A 16,467-nucleotide genomic window follows, 5' to 3' on the forward strand; every position below is an offset into this window, starting at 1 on the left:
ACCCACAACTACACCTTTACAGATATATACAGATTTGTAAGGATAACACAAGTTACAAACACTATCTTATACTTTAATGTTCACACTGAGTACACAGCCCATGTACCAATAGGCACCCTGTGGTCAGACACACCACACTCTGAAACCAAGCGATAGATGCCACCTCAACCAGATGCTATAGATTTCTCCTCAACTACCCCCAGATGCTTGTCATGCCATGAGCCAACCGGTGTCATTGAACCAAAAACAAAAATTGCTGGAAAAACTCAGCAGGTCTGACAGCATCTGTGGAGAGGAAGACAGGGTTAACATTTTGAGTCTGGATGATTCTTCTTCAGAGTCTCATTGAACTCTGGCTTTTGCATGAGGGTTTTCAATCTCCACTCTCCAAGACCTTGCTTTGGAATCTTCTCATAAGCAGATGCTTTCTCTCAGACGCCCCCCTGCAAGGGTTCACCTCCAGGGTTTTGAACTCTCCTTCCTATGTTCCTCTTCCCCGGGTCACCGCATGCCTTCAAGCTTTCTTCCGCACACTCTCTCTCACCGACTCAGCCGTCAACAGTACCACTGTCTCATATGCCCATAGCAGAGTTACAGGTCTCTTTGGACCTTCTTGCCTCTTGAAAGCTGTTCTCATTTTAAACCTGCTTTCTGCAGCTTTTGTCTCTTTAAATCAGAAGCTTGGAGCCTTTCTCTTTGCCCTTCACTCTTAACTTCACTTAACAGGACCTTTTCCCAGGTTCCTGTCCTTCTTTGACTAGACGGTCTGCTTTAGACTTTCCCCTCTTCCATTCCCCTGGATTTTGGGGTTTCCTTAGCTTTTTCCTTGTTTATCTGTCCTATTCTAGGTTGCTTCTGCTTCACAGTTGTCTTCAAACCAACTGAACTCCAACAGCTGCTGGCTTTTCTGTGTGTGTGCCTGTGAGAGGGACCTGCCTCTCTGGCCCACTGTTGCTAGCCAACAGCCCAATTATTCTACTCTTGTTTGCTTACCTTAGCTTAAGTCATAAAACTCTCATTAGAAATGTAAGCACCTTTTTAAAGTAAAACTAAAACTCCATTTGACTTTTCTTAACACACAGAAACAAAAATACAAAACAAACTTAAACTTTACACCTAATGTCTACAACTACCAATATAACTTACTTAAACTGTCTCTATTTCTTACCACAAGTATATCCCTTTCTGAGGTAAGGAGACCAAAACTGCACACAATAGTCCAGGTGTGGTCTCACCAAGGATCTATTCAGCTGCAGTAAGACATCCTTGCTCCAGTACTCAAGTCCTCTCACAATGAAGGCCAACATACCAGTTGCCTTCCTAACTGCTTGCTGCACCTGCATGCTTGCTTTCAGTGATTGGTGTACAAGGACAGCCAGGTCCCTTTGTACATCAACATTTCCTGATCTATCACCATTTAAATAATACTCTGTCATTCTGCTTTTCCTACCAAAGTGGATAACTTCACACTTATCCATGTTATACTGCATCTACCATGTATTTGCCCACCCACTCAACCTGTCTAAATCGTCTTGAAGCCTCTTAACACCCTCTTCACCGCTCACAGTCCCAACAAGTTTCATGTTGTCAGCAAACTTGGAAATATTACACTTGGATCCCTCATCCAAGTCATTGATATATATTGTGAATAGCTGGGACCCAAGAACTGATCCCTGCGGTACTCCACTAGACACCACCTGCCACTCTGAAAAAGACCCTTTTATTCCTACTCTCTGTTAACTGTCTGTTGGCCAATTCTCAATCCATGCCAATATATTACCCCCAACCCCATGTGCTTTTATTTTACATGCTAACCCCTGAAAATCCCAATACACCACATCCACTGGCACTCCCTCATCTATTCTGCTAATTACATCCTCAAAAAACTGAAGCAGTTTTCTCAAACATGATTTCCCTTTCATAAATCCATGTTGACTTTATCTAATCCCATTGATGTTTTCTAAGTGTCCTGTTATCACACTCTTTATAATAGAATCTAGCAATTTTCCTACCACTGATGTTAGGCTACCTGGTCTGTAACTTGCTGTGTTCTCCCTCCCTTCTTTTTTAAATAATGGGGTTATGTTTGGCACCCTCCAATCTGCTGGGACTGTTCCAGAATTTATGGAATTTTGGAGATGACAACCAAGGTATCCGTTATTTCCATGGCCACCTCCTTTAGTGCCCTGGGATATAGATTATCAGGCCCTGGGGATTTATCAGCTTTCAGTCCCATTAATTCCTCCAGCACTATTATTTCAGTGATACTAATTTCCTTCAATTCCTCCCTCTCAACAGGCCCTTGGGGCGCAATCGTCCATGGTCTCTCATCAATACGATTATAATGGCAATCAAATTTCCCTTCAGTTTGCTCTATCTATACTGTTGATAGCTCATCCTCTGACTCATTTTCCATTAACCTGCCTAGCGCTGTGTCCTCTCTCCTATTCTAATTTCTCTTTCATATCAATCAGCGTTTTCATTTATTCATCAAGCCTGCCCACTGTTTCAGTAGACATTTCATTCCATATTCATCAACTACCTTCAGATTTAACAGCCTTCATTCTCCTCAGAGGCCAGTGTTGAATCAATACATCCAGACCATGCTCTTTGATGAAAAATTAAAAACCTGCCTTTTTTTGAAATCTTTAAAGATCCAGTTCCTTTGTGCCTATTGCAAGAATGACTAATACTGTTGCAGTTTAAGTTCCATTATTCGGCCATTCTTCATTCAGTGAAATTCTTGGGGCTTGATTTTCGATTGGGGTTGGGAACGCAATGTCCGGATAATTTCCGGTTCCTGACCTCGTGCCACATCTTTGTCACTTGTGCAACGTTATCTGATCATGTAAATGCCCTAATTGGGCAGGCGGTGAGCTCGATGCTGAAATAGTGCTGCTGAGGGTAACCTGGGGGGCAGGAGCTGCCTCCAGGGCACAAGCGTCAAAGACAGATGGCAGCCATATTGGAGCCTGCCACTGCCTTGCAGAGGAGAGGAGGTAGAACCTCAGCAGGCTAACTGCCTCACTGCGTGGAGAAGTGGCCAGACTGCCAACTGAAAGGCACCACACCCAATCTCACATTAAAACCCCTAGTGGTTGAAATTCTTTGAATCAAAAAAGTTAATTCCATGCTCCATGCACTGTACCTGACAGCTGTGCACTACCATGCACTAGATTGTTCATGTTTGATGATTTAAAAATTGAAAATCTCCTCCTTATTATACTCCCGGGATCATCAACAATCTCCTCAAGGAGCTTATAAAGCCTTTAATTGGGGGCAAGCAGGTTCCCAACTTCTAAGGCCCTCACCCCCTCCTCCTCCCAAGACCCTCACTTTGAAAATTCCAGTGTGTCCAGAGTCTTTGGGTGACTGACATGCCACCCCAGAACGCTATGTTCAAATCAGCCTGCTCCCATCCTCACCCCCAGTTGAAAATCCCAGCCTTGGTCTTTTAAATTTTTGCATTTCCACCATCTCCAATGTTGTTTTTTTAAGGTTTACAGTTTCCTCTTTTTACCAAATTCTTCTTCTCCAAAGCGCTTTCAGGATTTTAAAAAATTATTCCGTGGGATGCGGGTATCACTGATGAGGCCAACATTTGTTTCCCACCCCTAACTTGCCCTTAAACTGAATGGCTTGCTAGGCCATTTCAGAGGGCAGCTAAGAGTCAACCACGTTGCTGTGGGTCTGGAGTCACAATGTAGGGCCAGACCGGGTAAAGATGGCAGATTTCCTTCCATTGTGGGCATTAGTAAACTAGACAGGTTGTTACAACAATAGATTATGGTTGTCATGGTCACCATTGCTGAGACTAGTTGTATATTCCAGGTTTATTAATTGAATTTAAATTCCACCAGCTGCTGTTGTGGGTATTTAAACACAGGTTCCAAGATCATTAGCCTGGGGATATGTTGTTAGTCTAATAACATACCACTACATAAGAATCTCCCCTGGAGTACTGTCCCAGTATATAAGAGGATTTTTCCTGAAATCTTTCATACTTGGGGTCAGGATGCTAGACAATCAAGATAAAAGCAAAATATTGCAGATGCCGGAAAGGAAAAACTCAGCAGGTCTGACAGCATCTGCGGAGAGGAACACAGTTAACGTTATGACTCTTCATCAAAACTGAGGAAATATAGAAATGAGGTGAAATGTAAGCTGGTTGAGGGGGATGGGACAGGTAGAGCTGGATAGGGGGCCAGTGATAGGTGGAGGCAAAGGAGAGATTGCCAAAGACGTCATAGACAAAAGGACAAAGGGGTGTTGACGGTGGTGATATTAGCTGAGGAATGTGCTAATGGGGACATTAAGGGTAGAAAGCGGTACGAGCAAGTTGCAGATGGCCCTAGTGGGGTGGGGGGAAGGGATCGAAATAGGCTAAAAGGTGGAGATGAAACAATGGATGGAAATACATTTAAAAATAATGGAAATAGGTGGGAAAAGAAAAATATATTGAAAAAATATAAATTATTGGAAAAAGGGGATCGGAAAGGGGGTGGGGATGCAATCAGTTGCACTTAGCCTCCAATCTCTTTCTCCATTTCGCTCTTTCTATTTTGGTGATGTTACGATGATCATCGCTCTTCCAAAACTTTCCTCCACTGTTCTTACTAAGTAGCATCATCTCATGTGGAGTTCATCCTCCCTAAACCCTCATTGCATTGAATTAAATCACCTATTCTGGTTAATTTTTTCCCAAGATATAACATGATGGAATTCCTTTGCTTTCTTGTTTTCCTGTTCTTTCTTTGAATGATTTGTAGCCTTTTAAAAACCAGGCTGGGAGTTGCATCAAAAATGTCCCTTTCTTCACTGGTAACTTAACTTGTCCTTTCAATTTTGCTAGTGGACTTTGCCACGATGTTTCAGTTTTTAACTTGCATCCTAAAACAGAAACAATGTTGACGTTGAAATGCTCCTCCAGACCCAACAAATCGGCCCTGAGCCTCCTCTGCTCCGGGCTTCACATGCCCCCAACGCTCTAAGCCATGATCATCCCAAGGCAACTTGCTCCCCAGTCCTTGATCACCTCGCCGGAGAACATTTCCCTGGGTCCCCGGTGGCACCTTGCAGCTGAGCAATTTCCCGCTCCCGCCTGAGTCATTGCCACCATCTTCGGGCGGGAGCCAGTGAAGTCACATTAGATTGAGGTCTGTGAGTTAAAATTGCTTTGAGAATGCTGATCCCATCTAATCTTCCAACAGCATCTCAAAGTTCTGAAAATACCTCTCAAAGTATCCATCACTTTGAAAATTTGAGCTAGTTCCATGATTGCCAATATAGCTCATGGCACCACTCTTCTACAACTAATCTTGTAGATGACGTTACCCATCTCAGGAACTTTGCTCTTAAACACTTTAATGGGTCATTTGTCATTGCCTTGGACATCTGCCCAAACACTTGAAATAGACTGGCATAGATTGTATAATTCCAGATTTGTTGCCATGCCACTCACCAATACTATTATCATGGCAATCAAATTTCCCCTCAATTTGTTCTATGTATACTGTTCATAGATCATCCTCTGACTCATTTCCCATTAACTTGGGAGTTTCCCAGGGCTGTGTCCTCTCTCTCACTCTGTTCCTCTTCCATATTAATGAGCTCTTTCATTTGTTAGCCAAATTCTGCCCACTCTTTCACTGGATATTTCTCTCCACATTCGTCAGCTTCCTTCATATTTAACAGTCTTCATTCTGTTGAGAGGACAATGCAGAATCAATACATTCGGTGCCCTTTGATAAAGTACTGAAAATCTGGTTCCTTTGAAATTTTCAAATACACGATTCTCACAGTGACTCACAGCCCCTCAGCATCTATGATTTAAAATGCTCACATTTGTGTTTAAATCTGTGAATGACCTCACCTCTCCCTATTTATGTACCCTCCTCCAGCCCTATCACCACCCCCCCAACAAGAAATCCAAATTTTTCCATTTCTGCACCTCTTGTTCTCATGGTGCCTGTGCCTTCAGCCACTTCGCCCTCACCCCAAACGTCTCTACCTGTCCCTATCTTTTTAAGACCCACTTTAAAACCCACCTCTTTGGCCACATTTATGTACATCCCCACCCCCCACACCCCTCCCAATATCTACTTCTTTAGCTTGACATCCATTTTTTGCCTGGCTACACTTCTACGAAGAACCTTGGTGCATTTTTCTCGATTAATATTAACATTTTTTTTATTCCTTCATGGGACATAGGCATCGTTGGTCTAGAACTGAGTGGCTTGCCAGGCCATTTCAGAGGGCAGTTAAGGGTCAACTGCATAGCTGTGGGTCTGGAGTCACATGTAGGCCAGACCAGGTAAGGATGGCAGATTTCCTTCCCTAAAGGACGCATGAGGGGACTAAGACTGCACCATGCATATTTTTATAAAATGGATATTGATATCCTCGTGGCTATTTCTAAAATTTTAGAAAACTTGACAAAACCTTTTAAAATGGCTGAATCTGTGTTTGTCTGTGACCCCTGAACAAAAGGAGCTATCTGACAGCTTCAGAGAAACTTACACATCATTATCTCTGAAGAAACACTAATGACACTTTGTGGGCTGCACTGACCAATTCAAAGAGAGCGATGCATAAGCCATCTGCATTTCATAAAACCCAGGTAGGCCAGCCAGAGTTTAATTGTCTGCGAGGAGACAGGGACCCATCACTTTCCTTTCAATTCATAATGGTTGAGACATTTAACCCTCTCAGGGACCCAGATGGGAGAAGCACATCCCTTGTCAAAGACAATGTGATGAGGCGGGAGTCATGTGACATGGGCCTCTAACTTGCTGTACTGAACCATCTCAGTCTGCCATTTAACCATCTAACTAGCAGCACCAGAGAAGAGGAGCTCTGCCCAGATTGAATACCTAGCCATATCTACGCTGCTTCTGCTGGAACTTCTGTACCATCGCCTGCAAGACTGATTCATCTCTGCATGCCTATCTCACCATGTGAAGTCAACACCACCGGAAAAGTGAATTATACAGGATCGATTTTCAGTCTGCTGGCCTCTGTGAAGGAATTCCTCACTGGGCATTGATTCTGGACTCTAGAACCCATGTAAATCACCATGGGCAGAATTTTGCCCTTGATGGGTGAGCGGGCCCCACCGGCTCAGCGGCAGGCGGGCAGCCGATCGCTGCCACCGAAACGGGCCCTGCCGCCATTTTAAGTGGGCGGGCCATGGGCCAACCGACAGAAAGCGCTATGTGCTTCCTGTGTGGGGGGGAGAGGGATTCCCCAACTGTCAGAGTGTGCTCTTTCGCACATGTGCATGAGGGAGAGCACATCTCCCTGAGACTAAGTGCTGTCTCAGGGAGAGCACTGAAAGATTTTGAAAGTGTAAAAATTGAAAATTTTAAAAATTATTAACATGTCCCCCTCATGTGACAATGTTACACGAGATGGGACATGTTAATAAATATCACAGAAACTTTATTAAAGATTTTTAACACCAACATGAAACCTCATCCCGCCCGTGGATGAGGTTTCATGTATTATCAGAAGCCCCGACTGGGGCTCCTGGCCTGCGCGCTGACCTTAAGGTTGGACGGGCAGGGCCTTGAATTGACTTAACTACCCTGTCAATGGCCTCAATTGGCCATTGACAGGTCGGCGGGCCGACAGCTGATCGCGCTGTGCCCCCGCCTTCCTGAATATTTAAATGGGGCGGGATGATGTCGGGGGTTCCTCCCGTCATTCCGTATCATTTTCCCCTCGGCGAGCGGGCCCCACCGACAGAAAAATTCTGCCCCATGTCTTTTCTCTGTGGTCTCTGCGCTGTAAATCTTTCATTTCTCTATCCCTCTTTTGCTGTATGAATACAAAGGGGGCTGTGTTGTGACCCCCCTGACGCCGCCCCTCCCCCTGGGGTTTTGAATGTGTGCAAATAAACTAACCCTTTGAGTTCATCCTATCACAGGTTTGCTGTGGGGTTATTAATAGAAACTGGTTCATTCCAAAACTGAGGGGTTGGGAACTACGCCACCACTTATAAAGGGGGAAGAAAATCTAAATACATTCCTGTTTTTAGACGGGTGGTGAGAGGAGAAAACAGTGCTGCTTAAGTTAGCCCCTCTCCTGTCTGTAACAGACATCAGTGACCAGATGGGTTTTTCACAATCGTTGATGGTTTCATGGTCACCATTACTGAGACTAACTTTATATTCCAGATTTGTTTTTATTTGTTGTATTTAAATTCCCGCCGTTGCTGTGATGAGATTTGACTATGTGTAACACCTTGGCCTCAAAATGACTAGTCCAGCAACATTACCACTGCACCACTGTCACCCCCGTCCTATTTATATTTATATACAAACAAGTACAAACACATAATGAAAACGTAAACACAGCCAATAAAACTGTTTCTATATTTTTCAACCTTGTGTGTGTACAGCATTTCTTTTTCAACCTGAGGCTATCCTATAATTTACTGCCGACACCCTCCAAGATTGTTCACCTCTCACCAGGAGAGGTCTATCGCTTCTCCCCACTGTTTATTTTCAGCCTTGTGTTCTCTGCTGTTTGAACTTTTATTTCTCATAGAGTCATTAAATCTTCCAGCATAGCAGGAGACCATTCAGCCTCCTGTACTTATGTCTCTTCCTCTTCTCTCCCATTATGCTTTTCTCATCCCTCCTCCTACAATTTCCTCCTTTTAATTTTACACTGCTTCAATACCCCTACTCCCGATGCCTTAATAAGTGATGGTGAAATCGGTGGGAGCTTATTCTGTTCATTGATCCCAGGTGTCCATCCCACACCCAATCCACTCATTCCAAACGCCTCCTACAACCTGAGCCGCACCCCACAACCCCTAGCGCTCTTTCCCATCCCAGCAAGGTCAGAGCCGGGCAAGGGGACAGCTGGATTGGAGGAGGAATAGCAAAGAACAGCTGGAATTCTGCAGATGTGCTGTTGATTCATTTTCTTTCTCATATCCCATAATTCAGGCAGGGATGACAGGGGGAAGGAATATCATCTGGTCATAACTGACTTCTGCTAGAATTAATGGGTCACAACTGGTTTAACTGGATTGGGCCCAGCATGCCTGGAGATTATAACTGGAAACCAGTTGCTATCCCCACTTGTTCAGTGGACTGGGCCCATTTGAATCACATCAGAACCAGTTGAAGTGTTGACTGGTTCCACTGTACACAGCTGGAGTAACTGGTGCTTACAGCGGGAAACCAGTTGTGATTCCACCAGCCCGGTTGGTTTCAAATGTAACTATTGGAATTTTACTGGAACCAGTTGACTTGTGCTGGAAAAAGTTTGACAGGCAAACTGGAACCATTTGGAATTAAGTGGAGCCAGTTAACATATGTCGCTGCTTCAATGATTCTTTGAACTGGAAAGTGAACCAGTTGAAGCCAGCTGGACTGATTTAAGTCAAAAGCGTGGCTGAGTAAATCTGCCAGCATTTTCACAATAAGTTTGCCATGTTTTACAAAGAGCACAATATTTATCTCCTTACTTCACACATATGAATACGTTACCCATGTACAAGTTTATTAACGCTGATTCATCCAACCACTTCAAGTAGTTTGGATTTTTCTGATTTTGAATACAGCCACATTCAACTGGGCTCACCTAATGGCAAAATGTAAACTTATAAGTTTTAAAACTTCTCAGGTTAGTAAAAAAAATAAATAATTTTTATTCTCATCAAAAAGCATGAAAAAAACAATTTTAGGAGTAACCGTGACCATTGTAAGTACCTTTAGTTGCCATGATATAGTATCAGTTATAAACTCGGTGGAAGCACTCCTGCCTTAAAGTGTTGGCAGCTCTTCAGCTTGACATAGGGAGAAATTCCAGGAGAATGTTAGTCAAAGTGGCTGACTGGAAAATCTCCGAAGAGGATGGGGAATAACAGAGAGTGGGGGCAGGTTAGGGACAGAGAGATCAGAGAGTCCAAGTGTTAAACATCAGAAACATCAGCTGCAATCTCCACACTCTAAGAGGGAGATAGCCACTGGAGATCCTCATGTCGGACTCTGATTTTACTAACACTCAGCATCTCTCACAGACACACAGACGCGCAACATGTGGAAAAACCACCGGATAATCCCAAGTGGCAAGCCTGCGGCCTGGTGAGGGGATGATCCCTCATTCTCGGGCACCCTGTATCCAGCTGAGGGATGAGCCAGTAGCAAGGAAGGGACCCGCAGGAAAACAACCCCTTACCCTTCACAACAGCCCTCATCACCATCACCAGCCACTCACCAGGGCTTCTCTGACTGGCCCCAATGATCCCGCCCCACTCACCTGCACTCTGAGGCACCAGAGATGATCTTCGCCCTCGGGCCTACTGCAATACCAGTAGTAGCCACTGTTCCGGGTGGCACTGCAGGTATTGGAGAGCTGCCGGCCTCTGATTGGCTGGCAGCTATTGGAAGCGGGACATCCACCCCACACCAGCAAGTGCAGCTGGAAATTGCACCCCCCTGTGGACTCAGGAACCACAACGCCAGCCAGAGGGCTGCCTGATTGTGACTTAACCCTGACAGGGCTCCTGGAAATGGCCGTGGCAGGATTGTCCCCGGCTCTCCAGACAGGAGACAGGCCCACCCCATGACCATTAATTTCTTGTGCGCTCCCAATTTTTTTCTGTATTCATTCTCAGGATGTGGATGTCACTGACAAGGCTGGAATTATTACCAATTTGTAGTTGCTGTTAAGATGGATTGATAGTGCACTTTATTGAATGGATGATGATGGTTTTGGTACAACTGAAAGGCATGCTAGGCCACTTTACAGGGCAGGTAAGAGTTACTTAACTCTTAACTCTGATGCATAACTGTGGGTTCCTGGCCCACTCCAGAAGCCTCAGCACATTACCCAGACCGACGTTCCAGTATGACACCCAGGGAGTGCTGTACTTTTGGAGGTGACATTTTACAAATGAGATGTTTAACCGAGACCCCAACTGCCCTCTCAGGTGGGTGTGAAAGATCCCACGGCCGCTCTTTCAAAGAGTAGGCTAGTTTCTCCCCAGTGACCTGGGTCAATATATGTCCTAAAACGATATCACCAAAACTAATGACCTGGTCATGTCTCTCATTGCTGTTTTTGGGATCTTACTGTGCACAAATTGTTACTGTTTTTACCTACATTGAGACAGTGACTACACCTCAGGTGCATTTAATTGGCTGTGAAACACCCTGAGGTCCTGAAAAAGACAATATAAATGCGAGTTTTTCTTTTTTTTTAAATGGACTTACAAATGTTGAATTTAGACCATGTAATATCCAGGCACCACGCTCTGTCATTGTAGGAATAGAGCTAATGATGGAGGGTAGGTTTATTGACAAGGGACTTTGCAATCATTGCATAATGCAGATTGCAAAGCAACCTACTTTATGGGTAAGAATGGGCTGAAGCAGTCACACATCAAGTGTGAGAAAACAATAGCTTATTAAAATTCAAGGTAGCATGTGGTTATATTCCTGGAAAAGCATGAATCAGACGGAAGAGCAGAACTAAGGGAAGAAAGGATTGTTCTTTTGTGACTTTCCATACGCCTACCAGGTAATCAGAAAAACAGCAGCAATGTGCAGTAGCAAAGTACAAGAAACAATAGTTATTAAGGGATCTTGAGTCAGTGACAATAGTACTTGAAGAGCTATTGTGCGAAATGACTCCATTAACAATAGAAAGAGACTTATATTATCTGAAGGCACTGGGGGCAGAACATCTAGATGACAATGTAACAAAGTGTGCCAATCAATCCAATATTTACTTAGTACAGTTTCTGCACTCAGTACAGTACTTGGCACATTACTAGTCATAAATTCCATTTTTATTTTCGAGAGTTTGAGCGTAGAGAGGGATGTGGATAGACAGCAATGAGTCATTACATGCATGCAAACCTTAATTGTAACCTGGTTAATACCAGTACGTTGCTACTTCCCAGAGCCCAAAAGGAGCATGGATTGCTATTAACCTTTGCAGCTTGTAGTGGTGGAATGACTGTCAAAGATTTAAGTATGTCCATAACAGATGGCGCAGGTCGGTGATCTCATCACTGCTGGGGTGATGACCATGTGTGACTGTGGTTCTGTCATTGCCAAATAAGTAGCTATTGGCCTGTGACCGCTCTGAAAAGGATATCCTCCTTCCTACCATTTCTCCTGTTTATTCTCTGCCGCTGTACAGTTATTGGTATCATAGGGGTGACTGCTGCAAATCATCCATGCAACTGAAGCAATTAGGGTGTGAGAGGAGCATTTAATGCCTCTCTGATTGTGACTTACAGCTCCTGTGAAGTATAATGGCATTTTATGTGGAAAGTAGTTGGCTCCGTTTAGTCAGCAACGCCTCATAGCATTCGGCTTTTTCTTTCATGCCTGACACTTGTGGAGCTCCGTCGATGAGGGTTAAATTGGGACACCTAGCCCTCATTTTTCAGATGCTATGTGGCCTTCGACAGCGCCAAGATGGTGTGCAAGAGGTGAGCGCAAACATCCAACAGGAGGTGTGTTACCAACTGTGTAGGCTGAGGGCAAACAAGAGACATCTTTTACCTAACACCTGAAGCAGGCATTAGGACATTTGATCATGCAACTAATGTCTGTCTCCCCACTGCCAGTTTGATTTACCCAGAGGAAGCAGGCATCAGTCCCCTCAGGAATAAACAACCCTAAGCATTGTATTAGTTAAAAAAAACAAGCAAGCACTTACCAGAATTGCCATTACTTCCAATGCTGAGCTCCCTGACCTCTGCTCCCACTGCACTGGCCTCTAACCTCCCTCCTGATCCACCTGAGCATGACCTCTGAGCGCTCACCTCATCTTCAACCCTTTTCTCCCTTCCAACAATGCAATTGTTCCTCATCTTCCGAGGAACACTTACCTCTCCTCAACAGTGTTGGGTTCATGAGGATAGGGTCCAAGGTCTAGTATTCAGGGCTCCTCAAATCCCCGAATTCATACTTGGGGGAGTAATGCTGTGCCCAGGATGTGGTGGGTGGTGTTGTCCAGTCCCAAATTTAACCCCCAACATGTTTTATGAACTTTTAGCCAAACTATGGAGAAATCCACAGAGACAAAGTTTCTCTTCCTCTGATATGTAAAGGGTATGATGATGCAGTAGTTATGTCATTGAATTAATTAACTGAAGGAAACACAAGTTCAAATCCCACTATTTAAATTTAGTTTAAAATAAATCTGGAAATAAAAGGTTAGTCTCAGTGAAAGTTACAATGGCCAGGATCTTTAGCTTGGCGAGCGGAGGTCAGTTCCAGTCTCACACACGCTTTTTAAAAATTTCTTCATGGGATGTGAGCTTTGTTATGATCCCAGCCAATGTTATTACCAGACAAGCCAGATCCTAGGGCGGAACCCGGCTTGATGGATCCTAATTTTTATTTTTTTGTTTAGATACATGGAGAGTGGCTACTGAACAGAGTCACAGGAGTCAGCTGATGAACTTCTAATAATAAAACATTTATTAAAGAAGAAAAGATGAACGACATTACAATACTCCTTCACCCACTACTATACCTTTCCAGATATATACATATTTGTAAGGATAACACAAGTTACAAAAGCTATCTTATACTCTTATGTTCACAGGAAGTTCACAGTCCATGTAAACCAATAGGTAGCTTGTGGTAAGACGCACCACACTCTGAAACCAAGTGACAGATGCCACCCCATATACATGTCATTTATCTCTCATCAACTCCCCCCAGACGCTTGTCACACTGTGAGCCAACTAGTCTCACTTAACTCTGCCTTTTACACGTGCACTTCCAATCTCCACTCTCAAAGAACTTACTGTGGAATCTTCCCCAAGCAACGCTTTCTCTCAGATGCCTTCCACTTTGGTCCACCTCCAGGATTTCGAACTCCTCCTTCCAATGTTCCACTCCCCTGGATTTGGCAACTTTCTTCTTTAGTTTCTGGGACCTGCTTCTGCAGTTTCCTCCCTTGTCCAGCCTCTCTTGGCAGCTGGCTTCAACTTTAGTTTGGGACTTGCTGTCTGTCCCTCTGCTGTCCAGCCTCTCTGGAATCCTGCTTCAACTGAAGTCAAATTACTTTCAACTGAACAGAAACTATTTTCTGTCTGTGTTTGTGTGTGTGGGGTGGGAGGGTGGAGGGAGGGGTGCTCCCTCTCTGGACCCCTGTTGCTAGACAGCAGCACAGTTTTTTTCTACTCTTGTTTGTTTTAACTTCTCTTCAAGAGTCATAAAATCTTCATTAAAATGCATGCACCTTTTAAAGTGAAACTAAAACTCAACGAGCAGAATTTTCAGGTCGGTGGGCGGACACGATCGGCGGGTCCGGGAGCGGCCGGGGAATGGACCGCTGACCGTGATCAGCCCCCGAACACGACTTCATGCTGGCTGGCCAACTGATTGCCAGCCAGCACGACGCGCTCGCTGAAATGCTCAGCGCTGCCGGGGTGGGGATGGGAGGAGGACGGGTGCTGACATAAGCAAGGGCGAGCACAGAATGAAAGATCCCTGCAGGCAGAGAGCTGCCTCGGGGAGCTGAAGATTTCAAAAGTATTAAATAAAGATTTTAAAATCAGAACACAAATATCCAAGCATCGCAAACAGTCACCTGAACATATACGTTATAAAAATCCTGCCCATGGATTTTTATTTTTTTAATTTAATAACAGAAACCTCATCCCGCCCTTGGATGAGGTTTCATGAAAAATGCAAAGGCCGCCTGGCCCATTCGCCCATCCACCAAATGTGAGGTTGGACGGACCACAAAAAAATCAGAGACAATTACAACTTTCATTTCTCCTTTTCTTAACACACAAATGCAGAAATGCAAATCAAACTTAAACATGAAAGAAAAACCTTATTCTCAACACACACAAATACACTTACTTACTTAAACTATCTATATTTCCTAACAGCTTCACCCTTAATTGCCCTTGAGAAGGTGGTAGTGAGCCACCTTCTTGAACCGCTGCAGTCCCTGTTGAGCAGGTACACCCACAGTGCTGTTACAAAAAGGGTTCCAGGATTTTGACCCAGCAACAATAAAGAAATGGAGATATATTTCCAAGTTAGGATGGTGTGTGATTTGGAGGAGAACTTGCAAGTATGGTCCTCGTGCCTGCTGCCCTTATCTTTCTAGATGGTAGAGGCTGTGGGTTTGGAAGGTGCCATGTGTCTTGTTCACACTCTCTCCAACAGTTTTCATGCAGGAGAAGCCTGCTCACATCAGCAGGGAGAGGTCACATTAGGTGGAGTGGCCACATTAGGCCCCTCATTCACTTTGAGGAGTGTGCCATCACGCTGACTGGCGAGGACATGGACCATGGCTGTGGTGACGATGAGGTCAGTGGTGAACACCCATGTGAGTATCCTACACCACATCATCCCTCTCTCAACACAACTGTGAGTGCTCTCTATGCTGCTTTTGACTCTGCTGCCATACACTATTATCTCTACTTTGGTTCACAGGGAGCTCTGCCAAGCAACCGACACCCTCAGCCAGCCAGTCCCTCAGCTCCATCCACGTCCTCGCCTCCAGCCAAGAGGACACCTCCTCCATTGAAGAGCTGGAAATAAGCAGCCTGGAAGACACATCACAGAGCTTACCCACAACCTCCACCAGCTCAGAGGCACACACCTCAGTGGGACCTAGATCTAAAGCAGGCTCGGGTTCACAATCTGGTGGTCACTGCCCGGACACAAGTCCACAGCAGGAGGAGGCAGGTACAGCCAAATTAGGCATCTGTGAGGTCTGAATCAGAAGACAAGCCTCTGCATTCAGCCTTCCAACTCATTGTGGGAAGTCAGCAGAAGGCATGGGAACATCACGTAGAGCTGTTGGAAGCCCTCACAGAGTGGCATTCAAGTCGGAGGAATGCGCCTGCCTGCTCTCTGATGAGGTGGTACCCACATGTGAGCATATGGAAGTTTTCATGGGGAGGATGGCAGACACCAAGGAGACACTGGTCCAGCGAAACATGGAGATGTGTGCAGACCTGCAATCCATCGCAGGAGCCATGCGTATGTTCCTGCAGTGGCAACGTGAGAGGGAAACAGGGCACTTCAATGTCCCTCAGGTGCCCCTTCCTCTCGAGGGTTCAGGCCAGTGCCCTCGGACACCCAAAAGGAGGAGGAGCGGCAGCTGGACATGCCTGGGTCGTCCATTCAGTAATCTCACAGGCCCTCCTCTCCCTCCAAGTCCCCTTTGCCTGTGACCCCCTCAACCTCATCCTCTGTCACTGCAGAGGGAGCAGCTGGCCCACAGGAGGACAGACAAAGAAAGCCGGGGCCCTGAAGACACATGCCAAAGCCGTCAGAGGAAACAGGGCCAACCATTGCATAGGCTGTCGCCACCCCTCCTGTGAGTGTCAGGACAGCACCTAGAAGTGGTAGGCCTAGAAAAGTTACCGAATTCTGATCACATGGTTGCATGGGTGAATACATGTTATCACTTTATGATCTGAAAATACATTCACCTTTCCTGAATAATGTGTAATGC

Source organism: Cetorhinus maximus, chromosome 8 (genome assembly GCF_964194155.1).
Source record: "Cetorhinus maximus chromosome 8, sCetMax3.hap1.1, whole genome shotgun sequence".
NCBI lineage: Eukaryota > Metazoa > Chordata > Chondrichthyes > Lamniformes > Cetorhinidae > Cetorhinus > Cetorhinus maximus.